Source organism: Rousettus aegyptiacus, unplaced genomic scaffold (genome assembly GCF_014176215.1).
Source record: "Rousettus aegyptiacus isolate mRouAeg1 unplaced genomic scaffold, mRouAeg1.p scaffold_m13_p_1, whole genome shotgun sequence".
NCBI lineage: Eukaryota > Metazoa > Chordata > Mammalia > Chiroptera > Pteropodidae > Rousettus > Rousettus aegyptiacus.
Genome location: NW_023416284.1, coordinates 47,053,548 through 47,076,200, shown reverse-complemented (window position 1 = coordinate 47,076,200; position 22,653 = coordinate 47,053,548). Strand labels below are relative to the sequence as shown.

The window sequence follows — 22,653 nt, the reverse complement described above, 5'->3', positions numbered from 1 at the left end:
GAGTCCAAGTGTTAAGAAGAGTAATATTTTATGCTTTCAACCTTTTGGAAGACAGTCATTAGACTAATATATGTCAAGAGGCCCCACCGTAGAGGACAAGATGTCTTTCTGGTTATTTCAGCCCCAGTTGACTGTGGCCTCACTCAGCCTATACAACATAGAAAAAGTCATCAAATTTAACTAAGTCAATGAAGACAATTGTGAGAAATAAGAATTATGTTATATGTCACTAAGTTTCACCGTGTTTTTTTTTTAAAGGTGGCAACAGATAACTGAAATAAATCTTGATAAAATCACATACAATACAGTTATATTACATGTCTGTTAAAACTGTGATTCCTTCATGCATAGCTCCGACTTAAATATAATCATGTGACTAACTTAGTTGTTTGTATACACTAAAAAGTATTACAATAATGTGGGATTGAGGACAGTTTCATTAATTATTTAGTAATTTCATTAAACATATTTGATTAGAATGAGTCATAAAGACCAAGACTCAATAAGAAATATATCTGGACTCCATAACTGTGAAGGAATTACTTCATATGTTTTTGTTATAAGAAATTTACAAATGTTTCAACAAATGTATACCAAAAGATGGGTGACTGATATTGACCACTAAAGATTTACCTGTTAGTTATATTTTTATTCACATAATTTACTCACATATTAGGATGGAGGCTGGATAAATATGCTTTGGGAAAGATCAAGTTAAATTGTCCTCTCATTTAGTTTTCTTTTTCTCATTAAGATTCTACCCTCATAAGCTGAAAGTACAGTGTCTTATAGTTATCGATAACCAAGCAAAGGTTATATGTTAGATCTAAAATTTATATAACTAAGCAAGCTCTACAAAATATAGATTAGGAAAATATAAATCCCATGCCACAAGGAAATACAAACATGCTTAAAAAATTATGGCTTTTTCTATGAGGAAACTGAGTTTCAGGGAGATCAGATATCTTTTCCAAGATTGCATCCAATCTGCCTGTTCCAGAAGTCTATGTCTTTCTCTTTTTCTTTCCCTCTTTGTACCACAGTGCCTCCTAGAAACTAAGGTGCTCTACAAAGTATGAAACCTTAGAATATAACTGAATAGACACTGGTGAAAGATGAGTGGTCCTTTCAGTGGCCATGGTCTAATGTAAGTCTAGAAGGTACTAGTTTCTTATAGAACATATCATTTTTGATTATTAATCATTTGCTATGGTTGCCTTTATTTTTTGTAACATTAGGAGTTCTAGTACAACATTTCAATTCTTAATTATCCTATTCCAACTTACTCATCTCTCAAACAAAAAACAAAGAGGGAAAAACAAATGTCATTTAATAAAAAACATCGCTACCTTTTATTGACTATTTACTATGTACTCCCAACAATTCTATATCTAAGAAATTTATAAATAATTTCTATATTTAAAAATTCTTATCTCTTGTTACTCAGGGTGGCAAGGGAAGAGAGACTTGGCATAAAAATCAAGACAGACAGCAAGACTGGTCATGTTATTGTAAAGGCTAGTATAATGAAATCATTGTACCCAGATGGCTAATTTATCTGGATATGCTACCAGTAAGCAAAGCAGAGGAAAAAAACATGGATCAGTATTTACCAAATCTAATTTAGAGAGCTTTCAAAAAAATTTAGCTTCCTGATTCACACCCTTGGAGATTCTGATTTAATAAGTTGTATCGGTCATGGGTTCAGCAAGCACCAAAAAGAAAACAAGTGATTCAAAAAGTTTATGAAGGAACTATTTTAAAAACCAAATTAACGCCAAAAAAGATACATGATTAACACAATATCACAATTTTAAATAAAGTACCATACAGAACCACAATAGAACCTGAGGCAAAAGGAAAAATCAGTAATAGTAATCCTATCTTTAAAATTTTTGATATTGTCTTCACCAAGGATTTTTTTACATTAACTTGATTTTTTAAAAATAGTGCAATAAAAGATTATTTATCTTGATTGCTGAGTTTTTTGGCACATTCCTTTTCCTTAAATTTTGTGCTGAGGTCATACACCTGAGTCCTCTTAATCCACTTGTGTCTTTGCCACAGAGAGTATGTGATATCAGCAGACAAACATGACATCACTTCTAACTGCTTAGATTCATATCACAACTTTACTTATTAACCAGATAGCCTTGGATTATTTACTTCACCTTTATAAAAACTTTTTTCATAGATCTGTTTTGAGAATTAAATAAAATAACCCTTATGAAACAGTATAATGCCTGGCACAAACTAAGTTCTCAAAAAATATGAACTAGTATTTTTATGTCTGGAGTTCTAATTTTTTGTTTTTGACTAATCAAGGAAGGATAATTCTTCCTTTTAAAATATTATAAACTAAAATAAAGTATTTGGTTAGAATTTTAGGTGGTATCAGTGGCAATAAAAAAAATCTGCTTGTGCTAGACCTCCTACGAGATCTCATTTCAGATGAATTCTATCCAATAGCATCTTTTGAAATAATGTAAATATTCTATAATCTATGCTGTTCAATACAATAGCTACTAGCCATGTAGTTTGACATGTGGCTAGTGCAACTGAAGAACCAAAACTTTTATTTCCTGTTAACTGATTTAGATTTAAATAGCTACATATAATGAATATTTTATTGGACAGCACAGGTATAGACTCCTGAAAATATCAGTTTACTATTTATATTTCATGAGGAAAAATGAAAATCTATGGGAAAGTCCATATTAAAACAACCGTCACAAAGTAAGTGCCCACTAAAGGTTATTTCTCCCTGACTCAAACCCAAAGGACTAACATTTTTTAACCACCCCAGATTGTGCAGATTCTCTGACGACATCCAAAGTTTGCAACTTTGCAGTGGTGTCCAAAGTGGGAGTCACAAACCAAGGAATGTAAAAGATGACTCATTGTGGGCAGGGAGAAAATAGAGTACGTGATATTCTTAGTATAAAGTAGAACTTAAGTTTTGTAATATTTAATAAATGGGCCGACCTCTGCAAAATCGTTACAATACTATGTGATAAAATGGGAATTGGCTATAAATTCTTTTTTACTCACAAAGTTTTCTTGGCTAACTTTTGGCAATATAAGGAAAAGAGTTATTGACCCTAAAGATGCATTATGTGTTTTTATTTTCCAAAAGATAACTGTTCTAAATTTGATATTTTTTCTGGTATAACAAGTGGCTATCAGATAGCAGCTACCTATCACATCTTTAAATAAATAAATATATGCTTTTACATCCTTTCGAGGTAAAAGCAATATTTCGACAATAAGCAAGATAATAATTACTCTTGAAAAAATTCTTGCTGTGGAGAAGGTATTTGGAAAATAGATGCTTAGAACTGTTTACATTCATCTTTGGTGTTGCTGCCAAAAATGCTATAAATCACCCATAAAAATACTGATATCTGTAGACCCTAAAACCTCAGAAACAAAAATTTTTAACTATCTACAAAATTCTCACAAATGACACTTTGGGAAGTTTGAAACCTCTTTTTAAAAATTAAAAAGTGCAATATTCTACAGTTAGGTTGAAAAACAACCAATTGAATCAAAGAAGGAAATTTATAATATGAAACAACACCCTTTCCATAACTAGTGAATAAACTTAAAAATTTTGTGGGATAATTTTTAAGTACATTTGATGATGCCTTTCTGCTATTTGTGTTTTTAAACCATTTTCAGCTATGACAGCTATAAAGAATAAAAAAAAAAATGAAACTAGGATTAAACTGTTATACTGCTGTCACAAAATGTTAAAGCAAGATTAAATATCAATGAGGCATATTCAAACACATTGCTTTTCCCAAAACTTACAAAATATTTATATATCAATAATATTGAGAGTAAAAATAATTTTATACCTTTAATAATATTTTACCTCATTCTCTTAAAGTTATCTATTTGTATATAATATCCATTATATATTAGTACCATAACATTTTTTTTAAATAAAGAGACAATCATATATTGGGAAAGTTCAATTTATTTACTGATAGGTGAGTTATCAAAACTGTTTGAATGTTTAGACAGTTTATTTCTTAGTCTACTCTGTATGACTTGACTTTCTAATTAAGTTTAAAAAGCCTTGGGGCACATGCATTTTTTTCAACTTCCCCTCAAAGCCTTTAGGATATTGTTTAATATATAAGAGTAATAGGCAATAATAAAATAGTTCTCTCTTATGAAATGCTATGCCAGAAATTATATTGGCAATTTACTGTGTAGTATAAGCTGTCCAAGAATACTTTGTTTAAACCTCACGGCATGTCTGTGAGGTAGTCAATATGATCCCTTGATGATACAGCAGAAATCTGAGGGAGCAGCTAAACACCTTCCTCATATTTACAAAGCTAGTAAGTGACAAACTTACATTTTATTTAAATACATTTCTTTCTGGAGCTAAATAATAATATTACTAATAAAACACTTGTAGTAATAATGTCTAAGACTTATTGAGTTTTTATTACATGTCAGGGTTCTAAGTGCTTTATATTGTATTATATAACCCTTACAAGAATTCTAGTACTATTATAATTAATCTATATAGAGTTTAGTAACTAGAGTTTAAAATATAATTTAAATAACTGAACCAAGTTAGTAATAGGTAGATGCAATATTCAAGCCCTAGAGAACACAGTCAATAATATGGTAAGGACTATGTAGAGTGCCAGGTAGGTACTAGACTAATAAGAGGGATCACTTCATAAATTATATGAATGTATAACAACTATGTCGTACATCTAAAGCTAATACAAAACAATACTGAATATCAACTATAATTGAAAAATCAAAAAAGGGGAGCAGATAAAGGACAATAAGAAGTTCAAACTTCCAGGTATAAAACAAATAAGTCGTGAGGATATGATGTACAGCATAGGGAATATAGTCAATAATATTTTGATAGCATTGTATGGTGTCGGATGGTTGCTGGATTTATCCTAGTGATCACTTCTTTAGATATATAAATATTGAAAAACTATGGTGTACACCTGAAACTAATACAATATTGTATGTTAGCTATATTTTAATTTAAAAAATTTTAAAAATACTCTAGCACTAGAGACCATCTCTTAAGTGCACCCTGCTGCCCTTAAGGGCAATGCTCTTTCCAGTGTGGTATCTTTCTTACTGGTCGATTGACTTTCATTAGCAATAATAGTACTACTGTCAATGTCATCGTCCTGAAATCATATCTAGGTTTTTGTACTTTTAATGAATGCTTCTAAGAGCTAAGATTAATTAAGATCAAAATGTTGGAGAACAAACCAGACAGAAAAGTTTGAAAATTTAAAAATTTGTCTACATAAATTAAGTTCTGGACTCCTTTAGATAATTTAAGCATAAGTGTTTTGTTTACTTTTTCAATATAGCTTTGGAATTGTCTCACTTCTCCGCTTCAATGAGCATGTGTGCTGGTAGCAACAATGTGAAAGAGAGTTCTTTTCATAATTAGACAATAACAGTACCTAAGATATTAACTGTAAAATACATAACAAATGGTGAGCTCTTATTAAATCTTAGTTTTAATGCCACTTGTGAATTTTGCATCCTAGTTTTTCTACCTTTTGGCATTCAGGAATGTAAGTCACTTGCAAAAAAATTAGATTTGAATGTTGTCATTTGCCTGTTTACAATTGCCCTACCAATCTACCCTATGTAGCTATAATTAGCTATTAATTGAAAGGTCTTCAAGGGAAATGGGATATAGGACACACTACAAGTGACTTGCACATTCTACTTGCCATGATGAAAATCCTTCTGTTAGATGTTGAGGAATACTAAGTTTAAACCGGTTTGTGCTTTTCCCCATAGAGTCTGTGGAACACTCACTGTGACCATGTTGTTTCATTTCTGTTAAAAGAAAATTTAGTCTCAATTCACTGATTATGATGCTATGTTGTATTAATAGGCCTCCTATTATGCTAAACCAGCTGGACACACTTGACTAAACTCTAGAAGGCAGTGGATGAATACATTAGCTGTCTGGCCCAAGTTCTAACTTTCCATCTGTGAGTTGGCCCCATTTGCTGATACTGCTACTTGGGAGATTAATAAATAAAGTTGGAAAAACGTTTATAAGAGCAATGGAAAGGCAGGCATAGAAAGGAAAGACAGAAAAGAAATTTGAAGATACAATTGTTACTATTCATTAGGCTTTTCAAATTTAGACCTCTTAGACCTAAAAAATAACTCAGGAGATCTCCATAAAAAAAGTTACAGGAGAAAGATTTCCAACCCAGTTCAATTTAATTCAACAAATATTAATTCACCATCCCCCACTAGAAGTAAATCCAAATGGAATATATTTTTTGGTAATAATGTTTTGTTGGATATAGCCATAGATTAATTAACTCTGAATATGATCTTTCAAACAAATATCTGGAAACCAATAATCAGGCAATTTCAGGACATTTTTTTTTCTCCTTCAGATTTCTCATCTCATTCATTCTCATTCTCTCTCTCTCTTTCCCCTTCCCCCACTCCAATCTTCTTATATTTTAGCTGTCAATCTTATTTACAAAAGGTAATCAAACATGATCATAAGGTTAAATATGTGGTTAGATGTTTTTTTCAAAAACAAAACTGTCACTTTAGAAAAATTATATTATTGAACAGTGAAAATAACAACTCTAATCACTAAAATATTTCATGTAGTTTACAAATAATGTTATTTCTTACTAATATTCTGATATCTCACAATGTTCTGTCATATATTACAGAAATATATGAATTAATCACACTGCAGAGACCATTAAGTGAAATTCCAGTACAGTCAGAAGAGAGTATGTTCTGATACCCAGGGATTTGCAAACTGAGTGATGGCTTCACTACCTTTTCTTAAAATTCATGAGAATTTCAATAAACATCTATTAAGTTTTGAATTTATTGAATTTCAATAAACATACTCTATCTCAAGCTCTGAATGTTTGGCAAGAAAAAAAATGTAAAAGTGTATGTTTAAAAGATTAAGTGGTAAGTGTAATAACAGAGGTAAGACCAAGGGAAGACGTGAAGAAAAAAGCTGTGAGACAAGACTTCAAAGAGAAGAGCTGACTTAACCTACTCCTTTAAGATAAAGGAATTCATTGGCAGGGGAGAAAATGGAGGAAGAATATTCTAGGCTGGGCAAAGTTGAGAGATAATGCTGATAATATTCATGGAGTAATTGCTGGATATTTTATTAAAATTCTAAGCATAAGCTGGCTCGTTTAATCACAATTTTTAAAAAATCTCATTTCAATTGTAAAAACAAGGATGCCAAATCTCATGTAGGTTAAATAACTTGTCAGTTATCACAGAACTAGAAAAGGGTAGTGTCATGATTTAATTCAGGAGAGCATGACCCCAGAACCTATGGTTTTAAATATTATACAAGTTTCCAAAGGTTCTGAGAGGTAAAATTGTATGCTGTTTCCAAGGAGTGTCAAGAAAGTCAATGAGGTACTTGCTTTAAGTAGAATACATATATGTATGCATATCTGTTTCTGTACCTATGATATTGTTTAGCCTTGGTTTCTGAGACATTATTTTAGACACATTATAATAATGTATTTTTTTTTGCACCTAAAATGAGACTCTAAATTCCTTGAAAGAGACTGATTTTTTCATCTCTATTTCTCACTAGGACTGAATAGAATATAACATACCCCTGTTTTACATTCGTTCTTTTTTTCAATAATAGTTTCTAGTTTTTATTAAGAAATCACCCTTCTCTTCTTAATCCATGAGTTGCTGTAGCTAACATCACCTCCAATGGGGATATGGGAACCAGCCTGGAAAATCAGACCATCTTATACCTCTAAACACAGATCAGTTTCATAGATGGCATATGGGCTCAATCATAGCCAATGAGAATTGCTCTTGGGTTTTATGCAGATAAACTGAGAAAAAGAGAATTACTTTCTTCTGAGGTTTATGACAGAATAGCATGTAAGGTAGGTGCTATTGTCAATCATCTTGATGCTGCATTTCAGCAATAATTCTCATCCTGCGTAAGTATAAAAGTAACAATGAAGAAAGATGTATGACATTATCAAATCCCAAGTGTGGATAGTAATCGAAACTAACTCGATGTGGGAGTTTTCACTCACATGAGCTAATACAAATGTTTCTTGTTTAGGCTAGTTTAAGAATAACTTTCTGTTAGCTGAATATATACACACGAAATGGTACTACACTAAGCAGATCTGACATAGCCGCATATTAGTTTCTTACGGCTGCTGTAACAAATTACCACAAACTTGGTGGCTTAAAACAAAAATGTATTCTTTGATTCTAGATACCAGAAGTCCAGAATCAGTATCGCTAGCCAAAATCAAAATGTCAGCAGTGTCTTACTCCCTCTGGAGGCTCTAGGGGATAATATATTTTTTGCTTCCAGCTTCTGTTGGCTGTCGACATTTCTTGGCTTGTAGCTGCATCGCCCCAGTTTTCAAGGGCAGCATCTTCACTTCTCTCTCTGCTCTGTCTTCATGTCTCTTTTCCTTTGGCTCCCTTTTATAAAGATACATGTATTGTTTTTAGGGTCCACCCAGATAATCTGGGACAATCTCATTTCAAGATCCTTAATTTAATCACATCTGCAGACTCTTATTTTGCCACATAAGGTAATATTTACAGGTTCAAAGGCTCCCAACGGTCTTCACTTCCCAGTAGTCATACCTTTCCCTGAGTGGGGGTTGGGCCTAGTAACTTGTTTATAATGAATATGGCAAAAATGATATGATGTCACTTCTGTGATCAGGTTATAAAACACTTCGACATCTACCATGCTGATATTTGCTCTTTCCATTGCTTTCTTGGCTTAGATACTTTGATAAAATGAACTATCACATTGGACAGGCCCATGTGGCAAGGAATTGAAGAGGGCCTCTGACCAAGAGCCACTGAGAATCTGAGACTCTCAGTACAACAGCCCATGAGGAACTGAATTTACCAACATCTTTGTCAATAACTATGGAAATGGAATCCTCCCCTAGTTGAGTCTATTGTAGCCTATAAGAGACCCTGAAGCCTTTAAAGGACTCTGTTAAGACATTCCCAGATTCCTGACTCACGGAAACCATGAGATGGTAAATATTATTTTAAGCCACTTAATGTTGAAATAATTTGTTAGGTAGGCAGTAAATAAAAAGGCACTAAATAAATATTCATTGAATAAAGTGATAAATGAATGAGACCTATAAGTGTAAACAGTTGGTCTACATGTGGTAGAAAATAGATAAGAACAGGACAAAGATGTGATCTGGAAAAGATTCAGGTCCAGTAATCGATCAACAATAATTTGTAATTCACATGGTACACTGTTCTAAATCATGAGATAATTTTATCAGGGTATAAATTAAAAGTAAAATAGTTACTATATCTATGTGAAATGATTGAGCAGCTTAGAAAAAAGTCACTTAAGTTACTAATTCTGTGTTTATAATGATGCAAATGGGCTCTTTACTCCCTTTATTTCCTGAAAACCTGAGTCTGTCAACTATTGTTTTACAACAAACCACCACAAAAATTTCAGTTGAGAACAACAATAAGCACTTATTTTGCTGACACATCTGTGGTTTGAATGGGCTGGTGGAGGATCAGATGATCTAAATAAATATCAGCTGAGCAGCTCTAGTGTGCAGGTTAACTCCAGATCTGATCTACATACTTCTTATCCTCTTCCTGGGACTAGTGGGCTAGCCAGGGAATATTCTTTCCATGGCATTAGCAGGAAGACAAAAAAAAAGTATTCAATGGATTTTTAGTAGAGTTGATAGATAAAATACAGAATGCACAGTTAAATTTGAAATTCAGATAAACGATAAATATTTTTTAGCATAAGTACATTTCATGCAATATTTGGGACATACATATACTAAGATATAGTTATTTTTCATTTGAATTTCAAATTTAACTAGATATTCTGTAGTTTTATTTGGTAAATCTGGCAACCCTAATTTTAAACTATGGATATAGAAGTGGCATATTACTGCTTCCACCCAAATTTCACCAGCTAAAGAAAGCTACACGGCAGAATCCAAAGTAAAGAGTCAGGTACATACACGCCATGGAGAGAAGAGAATGAATATTTTGAACAATCTACCATAATTAGTCAATCCTTACAAAGAGATCAATAGAACCTAAGTTACATATTTTAAACATTTTTTATTTTCATTTTAAAAAACCCACGTATAATGTCAGCAGTATAAAATAACATTGCAGGTTCCATAGACCAAAAAGTAATATCAGTCTCAATAGCTTTGTTTTTGTTTTACAGAAAAGGTAATATACTAATATTTCCCAATAATCTGTCAGTTAAATTTAAATACCCATTTCCTAAAATAATAGTGTCTTACAATTTCTATTCCTCCAAGCATATTTTTGTGCCTATTTGTATTAAAACAATTATGTGTTTATCGAATAGTTCTTTTTTTATTATACCTGCTGAAGTATAAATTTCTGTTTCATCTCTGGGTTAGAGAATCCATTTCAAGAACAGTTCCAAATATCTTTATATGTTGGAAGTTTTAAAAATAAAAAAATATAAGACTTTATATTTTAAAGCAGTTGTAGGTTCATAGCAAAATTGAGGAAAAGGTACCCTGCCCCCAAAATGCACAGCCCTCCCCATTATCAACATCCCCCACAAGAGTGATACACTTGTCACAACTCATGAACTTATTTGACACTTAATCCTCAAAGACTATAGTTTACATCATGGTTTCATTCTTTTGTTTTATGTTCTACAGATTTGGACAAATGTATAATGATATGTATTTCACAATTACAGTATCATACATAGTATTATCACTGCCTTAAAATCCTCTGTGACCTACCTATTCACTCCCTTCCTCCTTCTCAACCTATGGCAACCGTTGATCTGTTAAAAATCTCCATAGTTTTGTCTTTTCCAGAATGTCATATAGTGGGAATCATACAGCAAGTAATCTTCCCAGATTACCTTCTTTTATTTAGTAATATGCATTTAAGTCTTTAGTAATATCTATGTCTTTCATGACTTGATAGCTCCTTTGTGTTAGAGTCGAATAATATTCCATTGTCTGGATGGAATATTCCACTTACCTACTGAAGGACATCTTTGTTTCTTCAGAGTTCTGCCAATTAGAAATTAAGCTGTTATTAATATCCACATACGAGTTTCTGTGTGGACATAAGTTTTCAACTCCTTTGGATAAATATCAAGGGATATGATTGGTGATCTTATAGCAAAAAAAAATGTTTAGTTTTGTAAAAAATCACCAAACTGACTTCCAAAGTGGCTATACCATTTTGCACTTCCATGAATGAAAGTTCCTATCACTCCATATCCTCATCAGTATTTGGTGTGTGTCGGTGTTTCAGATTTTGGCCTTTCTAATAGGTGTGTAGTGGTATCTCATCATTGTTTCAATTTGCATTTCCCTGATGACATATAATGTGGAGCTCTTTTCTTATGCTTATTTGCCATCTGTATACCATTTTTGGAGAGAGATCTGTTAAAATCTTTTGACCATTTTTGAGTTAGGTTGTCTTCTTACTGTTGAATTTTAAGAGTCTTTGTATATTTTAGTAATAGTCCTATGCCAGATATATCTTTTGCAAATACTTTCTCCTAGTCTGTGGCTTATCCTCTCATGCTCTTGACACTGTCTTTCATAACACAGACATTTTTAAGTTTAATTAGGTCCAGCTTATCAATTATTTCTTTCATGGACAATGCCTTTGGTGTTGTATCTAAAAAGGTATCACTATATCCAAGGTTATCTAGGTTTTCTCCTCTCTTATCTTTCAGGTGTTTTATTGTTTATCAGTTTACATTTAGGTCTGTGATCTATTTTTGTTAACTTCTGTGAAGGATGTAAGGTCTGTGTCTGGATTTTTTCATGTGGATTTTGAGTGGTTCCAGCACCATTTGTTGAAAAGACTATCTTTGCTCCATTGTATTACCTTTGCTCCTTTGTCAAAGATCAATTGACTATATTTAAGTGGGTCAATTTCTGGACTCTCTATTCTGTTCTATTGATCTAGTTGTCTATTCTTTCATTAATACCACGCTGTCATGATTACTGTAGCTTTGGAATAAGTCTTAAAGTCAGGTAGTGTCAATCCAACTTTTTTCTTCTTCAATATTGACTTGACTATTCTAAGTCTTTAGTCTCTCCATATAAACTTTTGAATCATTTTGTCAGTATCCACAAAGTAACTTGCTGATCTTTTATTTAGGACTGCATTGAATTTATAGATCGAGTTGGACAGAACTGAGAATTGTTTAAGTATGTTTTTCTATGGATTGTTCTACAAAATCAGAGTTCATTAAAATATCTCTGGTAAAACTGATCAGAGGTAAAACTAACAGAGGTGTTTCACTCTGGATTAATGGATCATTTTCTCTTGTACTAGTATGGATGTGGTTTGTGCATATTCAATTCCTGCTATATGTTCCTGTGTGACATACTTTTAAAAATACGAGGTGAAGCAGTAAGGTTGCCTCACAGCAGGAATCATTCAAAAGCAAGCAGATAAGCAAGAACATTGACAATGTGGTAACAAATCTTGGCTATTTGAATATAAAAACTACTGTGAGAGAAACATGGCCTTTCAAATGCCTTATATACATCCATGCACTCATTTATTCATTAGTCTACAAACATTTCTTAAGTATCTATAACATAACAGACACTGTGCTAGATGCTGTAAATAAAGAATGAAGGAAGCACGAGTCTTTAAAAATAATATAACATTTTTTTCTGAGTACAATATACCACACACTTTGCATATATTGTTTCATGTAATCATCACTGCAAGACGGATAAATTGGGAGTTTTATTACTCATTATACTGGTCAAGAAACTGAGGGCCCTGAGGCTGGACTTGCCAATGACTATAAAGTTAATAATTCATGAAACCAGAATGTAAACCCATGCTCTTTATTTTAATGTCACTGTCTAGTAGAAAAATATCAGCATGTGCAGAGATTGAGAACATATATTTTGAAGTCAAATAAACCCAGGTTCAATTTTTCACAGAGATAAGCTGCACAATCCCAGTCAAGTTACTTATAGTTCCAATATTAAATTTATTTGCAAGAGAGAAAAACAGACCAAATTGCACTGATATTTCAGGCTTCCTAACTAGCATCATGCCTGGAACACAATGTGTACAGCCCAGTAAGCATTCAGAAAATCCTTGTGGGATAAATGTAATAAAGCATATTAAGCACTTTGCACACCCTTCTCAGCACATCAATTGTATTTAATAAATATCAAACTCAAACTCCCCTGACTACTGAAGCTCTGATTTCTAGTAAGTTTCTGATTCTTTTTCAAATTTATTTTTTAAAATATATTTTACATATTCCTCCAGTGTGTAATAATGGCTACTTTCCACCCAGTAGTAATTAAGACTCAGATTGATTTATCTAAATCAACAACAAAAAAATAGTGAACCTCTACTTTACTGAAACACATAATTGTGTTATACAGGAAACATTGTTATCACTGATTTTGTCACATCACATTTAATCCACATACCAATTCCAGCAGGAAACTGGGTTTCATATCATTTAATAAGAAAGTATTGGCTTGACTTTATCTCTAATTCCTGACCATAATAATCAAACCGAGTATATTTCATGGACATAAGCATTTTATAAAAAAAACAAGTCTAGGTGCATATACACAAAACAAATTAAGATACAAAAGAATAGTTGGTCTAGATCAATTTTTCACACCTGCATATTATTTTTGAATAACGAGTTATAATGTAGGGGTCTTTACTAAATGTTACATACCTCTCCAGGTCTGAGAGAGTAATCAGTTTTAAATTAATTCTGTCTAGTAATCTGTTTCATCTAAACACTGCTTCAATCCCCCAAATAATCAGGTTACATTTCTGAAAGTGCTTAGCATAGAGGTTAGATCATACAAGACACCCAAGTGAAAATGTTGAGTAGGCAATTTAATACATGGCTATAGATCTCAGGAGCAAAGTTAGAGCTATGGAGATTGAGATTTGAGAGTCACTGATACATAAATAGTAACATATAAAGATGTCCTCAAATTTAAAAAAGAAGTGATACATTTTGAAGACCAGAATGTTCAGTTTATGTGAAGATGCCACGGAAATGAACACTCATCACTAGTTATAACCTTAACATTGAGTATAGTCAATCATGTTTTGAGTCCCTGGCCCTATAACCAGAAAGCAAGCTAGGGCTATAGAAATCTAGAATGACAAGGTAGTGTTTCTAGAATGACAAGCCTGTCTGTTCAATAGTAGGTCCATGCTGACTTCAAACTAAATAATCACTCTATTGGTGAGTCCGATGATGCTTTTATCACAGCAGGATAAATTCTCCTTGTCAAAATTGGCACCAATTACGCAAATGAAATTCGAAGAGTTCATTAGCTAAATGGTAATTGGAGTAACCTGTGTCAAAGAAATGATATACAAAATTTCTATCAAGAAAAATCACTTCGTTTTTACAATAACTTGTAAAGGCTTCTCAGTAAATAATAAATCAAGATTTTAGAATTATTTTATAGATACTTAATGAATTCATGGCTGATGTTCTGTTCATGATGCATTTTAATATTTGTTCCTTTGCTGATTTTTTTTTTTTTTTTGGTTACAATATACCACTTATAGTACTAATAGGAAAGATAGTAGACATTAAAGGTACAGCACTCTGTTGTCAATTGAAATGTAAAATCAATAAGCTTTTATGGGAAGATTTAAGTCTTTCCTATCATCTCAGGTAGATTTGATAAATCCTTCATATATGCAGCATTAATAATATCTATCACTGGCTGAGTTTGAAAGTATTTCCTCTTCTTCAATTTTCCAGAAAAGTTTCTATTGAAATATTTTCCTTAATTATTTGTTATAATTTACCAGTAATACCATCTGGGTCTGTAGTTATATTGGTAGTAAATTTTAATTTTAAGTGAGTTTCTTATAGATAGCATAAAGTTGAGTCTGGCTTTTTTTTTTTTTTTTTTTTTTTTTACCAAATATAATAACCTTTATCCTCAAATTGGGGTATTTAGATCATTTGCATTCAATTGATTATTGACATAGTTATCATCTTGCAACTTAATTTCTATTTGTCTGATCTCATTTTTTTTTTTTTTTTTTTTTTTTTACTGTCTTCTTCTGGAGCCATTGATTCCCTTATCTCTCTTACTATTTTATTTGCTATAACTTTTAAAAAAATTTTAGTGATTGCATTATAGTATATATCTTTGATTTATTACAGTATACCTTTAAGTCAATTTATAATACTTTGTGCATAGTATAAGAATCTAAGAATATTATACTTTTTTCCCTCTTTCTAGCCTAAATGTTACTGTTGTCATACATTTTCCTTACAGCTATATAATAAAATCTACAATATATTGTTCTTACTTTTGTTTCAACTGTTAATATTTTTTAAAGAGACTTAGTAAGAAAACATATATACTTACCTATATGGTTACCATTCACAGCATCTTGATTCATTTATGTAGATCTAGATTTCTATCTTGTCTCATTTTTGTTCTCCCTAAAGGTCTTTAACATTTCTGTAGTGTAAGCAATCTGGTAATCAAGTTTTTCAGTTTTTGTATATCTGAGAGTGATTTTATTTCATATTTATCTTTTAATTAGATTTTCTTGGGTATAAAATTCCAGAGAGTTTTTTTTTCTTTCATATTTTCAAGATGCTGCCCTATTTTCTTCTTGCTTGAATTGTTTTCAAGGAGAAATCTGCTGTCATCCTTAAATTTGGTCCTTTGTATAAAATGTATCTTTTTTTTTTTTTTTAACTCTGGCTTATCCTAAAATTTTTTTATTGCAAGTTTTGAGGAATTTAATCATAATGTGCCTTGGTTTAGTTTTCCTCACAGCTGTTTTGTGGATTTGTTGAGCATGGATCTATAGCTCTACCTCCCTATCCTCCACTCAGAAACTGATTTTTTCATATTGGGCTGCTTGAAATTGTCCCAGCAGTTTCTGGTGCTATTTTCATTTACTTAAGCATATTTTGGACTTTAGCCTTTTTTTATAACTTCTATTGTTTACATCTTCCTCTACCAATCCATGTCAGATTTCTTGAACTCACTATTCATCTTCTCAACTCAGAGTCAGTTGGTTTCTTCCTGAATTCCCCTCCCCTGAGCTGCAGCCTAGAAACTCTCACAAGGCACTAAGCTTGGGCAATCATAGGGTTTATCTCACTTGCTTCTTATCATTTATGGATCATCTTTTATAACCTAATTCCAGTGTCTTAAAAACAATTGTTCCATTATTTTTTTTTTTAATCTTTTTGTGTCTTTCTGGATTGTTTCAGATTTGAGTGTAAATCCAGATCCTGTTAACACTCCTTTATTATATTTTAATTTAGATCTGAATATAGTATCCAAAGTCATGCTTTTTTAAATCTAAAAAAAAATGTGTGTTCTTTACCATTATGCTATATTCTATTACTGAAGATTCTATGTTGCCTTTAGAGAAAAAAAGAGACATCATTTTTTTTCTCCTAGAGGGAATTATAAAGGACATACAAGAGGTACTAAGGAGGTAGATGGAGAGCTCACATCTCATTGAAGGAATACAGAAAGTTGTCAGCTGTAAAAAGAGGTGGGGAAAACATAAGTGATGTAAAGCTAAAGCCTGAATCTGCCTCTGAAGAAAGAGAGCCAGAAATCCGATGAGGGATTAACAAGAAAGAAGGTTGCCAAGCAAATATCCACAGCCAAGTTGTGGTTGGACAGCACAGACCTCTAGTAAGCCAAGTTTGATGGCTCCAGCAAATACTGTAGTCCAGAAGCAGGAACAAAGCAGAAAAGCAAAATGTGAGAATAATGTAGAATTTGGTACTAAAATGCCAAGAGAGGGGTGGGTTTGGCCAACGGAAGATGTCAGCAATTTAAGTAACAGAATTCAGGTAGCTGGGTTTGCGAAATAAAAAATAAAAAAATAAAAAATAGATTTAAAAAGCACCATTTGACCACAAGGGGCTTTATTTAATAATTTAACAGAACAATACTCTAAAACATCAATATGGATGGAAAATGAATTTTTATGCATGAGAGGAAGGCAGGAAAGGGATGATAGGTGATGATATTTTGCATTTGGACAGTACTAAGGGAACTCAGGGGTAGTACTTTTTTCTGTTATCTGTGACACATTGCTGATGTAAAGTGGAAATGAAAGTTAACAGAGACAGAGGTTAATTGACCATGAGATCAAGAGTGTCTGAAAGACAGTAAGTGCATCGGAAGGAATGATATTTTTGCGTCACAGGCTGTAGAATTCCAGGCAGAGTGACACTAATAGAAAGGAGCCGCACAGCATAATCCCCAGTGAAAAGCAGAGGGAAGAGGATGGGACATTTAGGGGTCTGGCTCCAAGACAAAATCCTATATGTGATCTGTCTGGCCCAACCACAGGTGATTACAGAGCTTTGCCTGGCATGTCTCATAGGGAGAAGCTTCCCTCCCTACACCAGACTTGATGCACAGCCAGTGAACTGCAGTTTTCTGGAGGGAGTTGTAGTCAAGGACTCAAGCCCCACATCCTTGGGCCAGCCAACCATACTTATATATTATATATTTGCATTCCTAATCTAGGTACCTTCATTCAGAGCCTTCCTTATTGATGGCCTTGGCTGAGGCACTTTAATTCGGTACCTTTCCACTTCTATTTCTTACACATATAACCCACCCCAAACCCCCAGGTCTATACAAGCCAGAAGCTTTTTGTCCTGGGCTCAACAGTAAGAAGAGCCCCCTGCCCCAAGGCCCTTCTGCACTAATCCACCTGACCTGGCATGGTGCTGTTTCACTGGAAAGGAATGGAATACTGAGGAACCAGTGCCACTTTTGTCTCTTGCTTGCTCTGTCGCAGTAAGAAAATAAAGGCTTGAATGTTGCTTTCAATTGGGCCCATTGTCCTAATTTATCACTGTGATATCTAGTTCCTCAATATTCAGGGCCTAAAAATTAACCATTTTCAAACTAAAATTAAAATACTTCAAGCTCCATGTGTAACTAAAAATTTTAAAGGCTTCGCCAGTATCAGTGAAAGAAGGTTATACTGTTCAGAGACAAAGTTTTATACATGGAAACTTTTTATCTTCTATGAGTTTTTGCACACTGCGTAAAAGGTCTGAAAACTGTAAGGTTAATCATGATGTTCTCAGTAATTAATGTATGTCATAATTATATCAATTAAGCAAAAATTGATGCTGATTAAAGATACCATGATAGAATATATAACTGATATTAAAACTGTTCTTTGAAGGTCAGAAACTAACTAATTTTATATAACTTAGTATTAAATTCAATGTAAACCATGGCAAGCACACAGAACAAATTTGCAATTTTCAACTAAATACTTAATCTATTGTTTTATTTTGTCTTGATTTGATCTTTTCATTCATATATCACTCAATCATTTATGCATTTTTCATCAACTCCTTTATTATGTGTCTCCTAGATACCAACCACTTTACTAAGCCCTAAGAGGAAAAGATGAAAAAATACATGACCTCAGTGGAATATCAGTGTTTATACTAGCTCTGTTATGAAGACCATCATTCAGGATTGATAAGAACAGTTTTAATGAGACCGTACTATAATCTCAAGAGAGAAGATAAGCAACTTCTAAACATCAGATGCATTGGAGACAGCTGATGGTGAATGTTGTACAATAAAGAAAAAATAATAGGGTCAGTCCTTAAAGGTTTTTAGAGTACAACAGAAAAACAAGTATTCTACTTAGATTTTTTATGTTTGTTCAAGATTTTCTCCACTCTGATTATTTTTCTCTCAGCATTGTAGACTTGTCTCCAAGATATTTCCTGTTTGCTGCTCTAAGAATCTAAGTAAAAAGTTCCTTATTTTCTTTCTCTCTTCCTGTCTCTCTGCCTCCCTCTTTTTCTTCCTCCTTTTTTTCTTTCTTAATCATATAAAATTTAAAATGCAGCTACCTGAGGAGAGAGGATAAATGTTAAATTCTTATCTCAGAAAGTGTAGCAAGAAATTTTTTTAGGTAAACACTTGACCTAGAAAATGCCTTTTTATTTGTGGTGCAGTGGTTTAAAACTGGGAAAAGTGAACTAAAAATATAAGCTATTTAAATTCACATAGGATGTCCTCTTAGAAATGCTTAATGATTTGCTTGATTCTAATTGCGATATGAAGATAAAATGAGAGCCCAGATCTCAAACCAAAAGGCAAAATTGTGTAGATTTTTAAAAAATGTATTACATTTTTTCTTTTGGCATTTGGGAGCTGGAAAACAAAATAATCCCATAGGCAAAGGAAAAACTGATTAAAACATTTTGATTGTCATTTATATATATTTACCATGTCATATAAACAGTACTCGCTTAAGAAAAAAATGATTATTCATTCATTTTTAAAACTAAAGGAAAATCTGTAGTCAAACTGGATTCTAAGAAAGAAATACCTTATATCTTTTGACTAACAGTTATTACAGTGATCTTACCACTTAGAAAAATAATATATCCTTGTTAAATCTAGGTTTAAATTATAGCTCTACATTCAGGGATGATAAAAACTAAATCGTCCACTCCAAAGGACAAGGAAAATTCACTCATTCTTCTCTTCTTCCTTCCTCTCTCCCAGTCTTTCATTCTTTTTTCTTTCTCACATTTTTATTTCCCCCCCAAAATGTGAGTGCTTATTATATAGCAGACACTGAGTAGGGTGCTGATGTGATAGAGTAAACAAAACAGATTTCTTCTCTCTAGTAGATTAGTTGCAAAAGACAACTTTAAACATATGAAATTGGTGCAACGTTGTTATGTGCTGTAACAGAGTTTTAATCAAAGTACAATGAGAAAACCCAAGTTTCATCCATATTCCACCAGAGCCCAAAGTAAGGAAGAAATACTTACCAGATACCTCAGGGATCTTGACTCTTTTCTTCAAATTTTAGCTTCCCTTAGTTCATGAGAACAGGAGAACAGATGATGACATGAACCTGCCCAAGGCAGTAAGTAACACCAGTCGAGAGCCCCTAGGAGGTAGTCCCAGTAAAGATGGGAGAGGGCTCTCTGTCAAATACCAATTTCCTCGTGGCAGCTGTCCATGAGGAAATTGGAAGCATAGATACAGGAGAACAAATGTGAGGAATTATGGGCTAAAGATCATGATACAGAACAATGGTCTACATAGTGAAAGGAAGAGTGGTAATATATAATTATAATAATGACTTACATTTTGCATAGTAGGTCAGAATTTCACATCTCTTTCACACACAGCATTTTCTTCAAGCCTCCAAGCAAACCTATAAGACAAACAAGGAAAATATTAACTGTTTTATTGCTGGTTGCAGAAATTGAAGCTTCAACTAGTTAAATGAGTTGCCAAAGGTCCACAGCTTAGCTTCCTAACTACTAGTCCAGGGGTTTCTCTTCTGCTTGTATTCTAATTGCAGCATTTGTTTGGGGTTTGCATGCTGTTCCTACAGCAAAAGAACAGTGCTCCAGGTATCATAATTTCTGAATCTGATTCTCATTTCTGCCATTCATTCTCTTCATGATAAAGACTCAAGAGCACTGTTCTTTTCTATCATGGAGAGCAGAAAACCATAATTAGTAAATATCTATGGAGGCCCAATTTGTTAAGTGCTTGATTTTTTTTTTTTTTTTACCATTTCTCGATTCAGAAGCCATTATAACCTGAAATAATACATACCTGTACATATAACCTGTACCATCCAAAGTTGCTTTATCTACCCTCTGAAAGTGTTTAAAGTATGACAACTACTTGATTTTATAACCAGAAAAAGAGCAAATCCATAATTTTATAATGTACGATCATAACTACATTGTATTATAGAACAAGGTCAAGGGCACATTCAGCTCTCATGTTTGATGAAAAATCCATTAGAGGCTCTCAAATTTTTTAAATTTTGTCTTTTCATATAAACCTTATCCCTATCACTTATATCCCGTTTTTGAAATAGCATGAGATCCCAGGATGACGATGATCTTTTCCCCATATAACCAGGAGTACAAAACAAAAACTTGGAATAAAGGTATAATGAAAAGACCATTTAAGAACAAAAGTTTGCCTGATGCAAAATAATTCAAAGGATGATTCTCAAAAGCAAAGAATACAGCTTTCCAGTGCTTTCAACTTCAGGCATACGTGTAACAATCTGTAAGTTTTGCCACCTAAAAAGTAAGTTTTTACTTTTTAGCTTAAATCAATTTATCTTAAAAGAAAATTATCTCTCTTACTCTAAAGAGAAAGCCCAATACAAAAATGACAAAAATAAAATTGTACTATTAAATTATAATGATACTGTTGTCTACCTCAAACTCTTAAACTGATGCCACTTTCATTCATCAAAAAAAAAAAAAAAAAAGAGAGAGAGAGAGAGAGATTTATCACTACTAGAGAGTAGTTGGTGATTTGGAGGCAAGAACCTGAGATATTCTTTGATGATAATCAGAAGGTGTGGGAGAGAAGTGAAAAGAGCTTGCCCCTTGTATGATTGTCATTTAATATCCCAACATACTACCTAAAACAACCTGTAACACACAGCTAATACTTTGGGATACATTAACAGTAATTTTTTTCTTTATGTACACAGTATATAAAAAATGCTAAATACATATGTTAAATCGAACCTGGACTGATTATCTCTTTAGTACCTTTGCCTGGCCAGATCACCATAATCCTAGTTGATGGCATCAGGCTTTCAACACAAATGTGAACAGTCTAAGCACAAAATAAACACTTGGTAGTAACTTATTGATCAATATTTAGATCTATATGGACAGAACCAAAAAAAGTATGTATTCCTACAATCAAACTGAATTGGGATGGAGGATCCTATATACTTTGTGGTGTGCAGAGTTGACTGAGAAACATGATATTTCTATTTGTCCATTAATACAAAAAGTAGGACACTGAAAATTTCACATAGAACTCAATGAGAAAAATATGATATGATATGATATGTCATCCATCATATCAATATTACGGGAGAAGTTATCACTTCTTTATTGACTCATCTACTTAGGAAAACTGACCCTTATCTAACCAGAATTTTCTATTTAGATTTGTTCCTAAAATGACTATGATGCACATTCGAACACTCAACTGTTATTCTTGTTGATATTTTTCATATAGTCTGTCCTTATTGCATCCAGGAAGCATAATATGGTTGTACTATGTTTTAAAGAAAAGAAGCGTTCTGTACAGTAATCAAAATAATGTGTTTTACATATTAATACTGGGTTTCAGAAAATCTAGAGGTGGAAGACAAGGAAATAGGCCTTTTGAGAATGATAAACACTATTCTAATTCAGAAACATTGTAGTGGCATTGAAAACAATAAACACAGATGTATGGAATCTAAAATTTTTATTTTAATATAGAATAAAATAAAAAATATATACATTTCATTATCAGTAAGAAAAAAATAAGATAAGAGGAAACAAATTTTGGAATGATATCTACAGGAAAATATTAGAAGATATTGCAGACATATCTTCTAATATTTTGAGTTCTCTTTAAAAGTAATCTAGTACCTTTTAAAAAAGCTTAAACCATACAGGTGAGAGATAGGCTCTTGAAGCAAAACAAATATATATTCCTGTGCATATCACACTTTTAAATGTTTATATAACATATAAATTATGAAAAG

General features: G+C 32.6%; 1 long non-coding RNA gene across 1 annotated transcript in view; it reads right to left on the bottom strand.

Annotated features, from left to right (window-relative positions):
• LOC118612924 overlaps window positions 1-22,653 on the bottom strand; it is a 326,018-nt gene that overhangs the window by 89,126 nt on the left and 214,239 nt on the right. The window contains exon 3 of the long non-coding RNA XR_004955284.1: window positions 20,211-20,280. This is a non-coding gene — a long non-coding RNA (uncharacterized LOC118612924). The remainder of the gene's footprint in view (window positions 1-20,210; window positions 20,281-22,653) is intronic.